Source organism: Amblyomma maculatum, chromosome 1, assembly GCF_055883805.1.
Source record: "Amblyomma maculatum isolate TAMU_Amacu chromosome 1, ASM5588380v1, whole genome shotgun sequence".
NCBI lineage: Eukaryota > Metazoa > Arthropoda > Arachnida > Ixodida > Ixodidae > Amblyomma > Amblyomma maculatum.
In genome coordinates this window covers 32,650,813-32,655,176 of record NC_139344.1, presented here as the reverse complement: position 1 = coordinate 32,655,176, position 4,364 = coordinate 32,650,813, and positions in this window count along the sequence as shown.

Genomic DNA, 4,364 nt, shown 5'->3' with positions numbered 1-4,364 from the left:
TGACAGGTTTGACTGGCCAGGAGCCTGAGGCAGCTGATGCGTGTGAGGGCCATGAGAACCCGTGACATGGTCGAGCCTGTATTGGTCTGGTTGTGACGTCAGCACGCACGTGACACGACACGCTCTCGACCAATGAGTATTTTTGTGGTCGAGTTGGCAGGTGCTCAGGCATGTTACAGAGGACAAGTGACCGAACAGTGATTGGTCGCCGGGGTGTGACGCCATGCATGGCTGGTACAGGTATTCTATAGCAGGGAAGGCGACCGAGCTAGATTGGTCAGCATGTGCGTGACGTCACGAACCACGTGGCAAGGGTGGATTGGCCCTTGCATTGGCAGTTCGTAATTGTCACATGGCAGAGATCTTATGGCCGCATGGGTGGTGTGTGACGTCGGAGATCACCTGACAGAGTCTGAGTTCACGGGTGTGCGGGTATGTGAGCGATGGCAGATGCACTAGGCACGTCACATTCGAGAGCGGTGGAGGTAGGCTAAATTCGCAACCTTCTATTGAGCACGTTGGAACTGATGAGTGGTTGGTTGGTAACCACTGCCCAGGCCGCGTGGTGCAATGAGTGAAATCTGCGCAGTAACATCGTTTGTCACATCGCCGTATTCGTTTTTAATGGGTTCAAGATATTTTTAATACATGTGTGATACAAAATGTCCCATAACTTGTATCAGTGTGACGCTTGATTATTATGGATTTTTTATTTTAATATTCATAACCTACAAGCCAGTAAACTGAAGTTCATTTCTTATATTCTTGACAAGTGTACTTCAAGCTGATCGCCGAATAACTGCTCTACCGTTTTCAACTCTCGTTGCTCCTCAAGCATCTGTTGTTCGAAATGAATTAAGCAAAAAAAAAAAAATGGATTATTTAGGATATCTAAGACTAGAAAACAATTCATACAGAATTTGAGATGTAATTAGCAATGCAAGAAATATGTTGCAATGACCATAGAAACGGCACAACATAAAAAAAAAAAGGCACCGGGGAGGACCCTTCACTCGACATTTTGCTTGTCATCTTATTGCGGGCATACGCACACGCCGCGCTGAGACGCCAAAGTTCCGAGAATGGCGCAGTCTTCCTTTATAGGCCGCATGCGGGTAGCACCCGCCTATACATATTTTCATCGTGCGACGGCCATGGAAACTATACTGCCCAAGCGTGGTCGACGAGCTCTGAGTACGCACAGACTTCGTACACGCCCCGTTGTAACGTTCCTGTCGCTTACATAAGAAGCTGCGGGGGGAGGTGTCGCATTATTTCATTTAAAACGAGCAGGCTTCGGAGCGGCATAAATCATGTATCAGACAAGGTTCATACAATTTCTTGACCAAATCGACTAAAGCCGGACTAGCTGACGAAACAAAGTTATCGTGCGTTTAATAACTCACCTGTTCTCGAAAATTCTCCGAGAATCGGTGAAGTGGGTTCAAAGGCCCAGGATGGAAAAAAAAAAAAAAAAAAAAAAGATCGCAATAAACGTGTGAGCTTTGAATGCGGGTTTCATGACACACCTTCACGCGAATGCAATAAACCAGGGATGTGGAAGAGCTCTTGAATTCACAGCAGACTAGACTTCGAGTGACGTCTGCAGAGCAGTTCAGAAAGGGACAGGAAGAGGGTTTACCCCGGCAGACACGCGGGTAAAGGGATCACAGAGGCGGAAAGCAGCTTATAGTGTCTAAGCTCATCGGAGGCCATAACCGAAGTTTATGGCCTTGAGATAATTAAGTGTGTTCTGATGAGGGTTTTATCCCATCTCTTCGCTACCAGAAAAGATTTGGCTGAACTTTGCTGAAAGGCCACAGCGTCGAGCAGGTAGGTGGTGCGAAGGCGTTTGCGTGCCTACCGACATTTACAAAGGTTTTAACATTTTAAAGTCGCCATATCGATAAAGAGAGAAACCAATCTGTGAGAGTAGCCCAGCTGCACACGCACAGAAGTACATCGCAGGTGGATGAGTCCATACGGATTGCTGCTGTTGCAAAATAAGAGTCGTAAATATTCCTAAGTGACGGGCACAGTTTTAACCATGTTTAAAGCCCGTGACAACTTACCAACTTCCCTGGCATCATCCGCTCTTGTAAAAGGGATGCAGCTTTTTCAGTTTCTTTTTTTTTTTTTTTCAAGAGAGGCAATGCATGTTGAAATAACATTTGGGAGATGGTTTCAGGGAGCGCTAAGGATCTCTGAGGCGGTTATTTAGGAATCTTCATGCTTGGCCAGTTTAACATCGCTTCCAAAAGAGCTGAAATCTGTAACTATATTTTTGCGAAAAGCTACATACAAGTTTTTGTTAAACCCGAAACTGTTCGTCTGGGCGTTCCTTTCTTTCTTCTAACGTCTGCGCGTAGTTTCCTTGCTCGACGCTTGGTTTAGCGGTGATCTCAGTCCGAAAGAAACGGGTTCATATAAATGGTGCCGGGTTGGGCCAATTAAGCCCGACATCTGGCGCTCTCAGACTTAACCCGTCAGCGTCGCATTCATGTATAAAAGCAATGAAAGAATTGCTTGTGGGCGAGTTTCTAGTTTCGTGTCTCTAGCGTCGGTTACACCGCGCAGGGTTTTATGTATCCATTACGATATTCGCTCCACACAGCACAGTTTTTAACTATGCCAGCCAACAGTTCGAATATCGAAAGAAAGCTCAGCGCTGCAGGATTCGCAATGCCGGAACGCTGCACATGTTCCAAGCCTTCATCAATTAATAACATGTTTTTGTATAATTACGTAGAATGGTAATTCTATGTTTGTGTTGTGCCTTCACAAAATTAGCATCCGAAACATGCGAGCTCCACCTTTAAAGATCTTATAGAAGCTCACTGTAACGCTCATCAACGTCGCGTACCACACCGCCGGCGTCTGGGCCCACTCATCGACAGCGCAGCGCCGTTGTTGTGTTCACTCGAGAGCCGACGCGCGGTGTGCGCCTTTCTGTTCGTTTCCCACGGACCCTGGATCGCGGAATGCTTGGCTGGTGCGGATCTCAAGTCGCCGACGCAACGCCGCCCGTAAGACGACTCCGGATGTCCGCGCGTCGGCAAAAGCGAGAAGCAATATTTCCGGAGGCAGGTTCGGAGATCATATGCGGTGTGTGTGTGTGTGTGTGTGTGTGTGTGTGTGTGTGTGTGTGTGTGTGTGTGTGTGTGTGTGTGTGTGTGTGTGTGTGTGTGTGTGTGTGTGTGTGTGTGTGTGTGTGTGTGTGTGTGTGTGTGTGTGTGTGTGTGTGTGTGTGTGTGTGTGTGTGTGTGTGTGTGTGTGTGTGTGTGTGTGTGTGTGTGCGTGTGTGTGTGTGTGCGTGTGTGTGCGTGTGTGTGCGTGTGTGCGTGCGTGCGTGCGTGCGTGCGTGTGCTAGGCTCGCGTGTAAAGGAGCGGCTGATGCAACGAAGTTAATTCCCACGGGACTCGGACTGTCAGGTACGGGAGCGCGTGAAGACGGCCACGGATTCAAACGCTATGGAAGGTGCACGGGTGAAGTTATGCGTACAGCAATATACAGGTGTGAGGAGGAACTATGCTGGAGCCTGTTGGCCGCGCCCAGGGAGTTTACTTCGCTCCTATAGGCTTAGCGTTGTGTTCGTTGTTTAACGAGGAGCTGATCACAGCACATAAGACAGCACAGCTACAAAGACTAACAAACTCTAAAGCAGGCAGACAAATTCTCTACCGCATGGGAATTAATGCCGAACCACTAGCCAACCACTCAGGACCACTACTAAGAGGAGTGCGCGACAAAATTATCTCCGAACCTTTGCCCAAAAACATGCATCCCTCCTTCCATGAAGGCAGGAGGAAAGCTGGAGCTAGGGCCCTAAACAGAAAGTACCGAAATCACGATGAGGTAGTGTATACCGACGCCTCGAACTACAATATGGCTTGTCGAGGAAGGATTGCTCACATACAGCGACCTTACACAACACTTCAAACTCTCTAGGAGAGTATACCCACCACCACACAAATCACTAACAAGACAGCAAGAAATTGTTTGGAGGAAACTACAAACGAACTCCTTCCCCAACCCTGCGGTTTACTCACACATGCTTCCGGACAGCATAAGTTCATCATGCACTGAGTGCGGAGAGAAAGCCGACTTTATTCATATCCTGTGGGATTGCTTAGAGGACTCGCCTCCCAAGGCTCTCATAGAAGTTCCCTCACTTGAATCCTGGGAGGAAGTGCTGCGTAATGCGAGCCCTGATATACAATTGTGCGCCGTAAACCGCGCTGAAGAAGTCGCCGCAAGCCACCAGCTAACGGCCACTTGGCTCTTCCACTAAGACTACTCCCGACAATAAAGTTTTTCCTCTCTCTCTCTCTTAACGAGGCTATTAAGTGAAGTGTCACTGTCA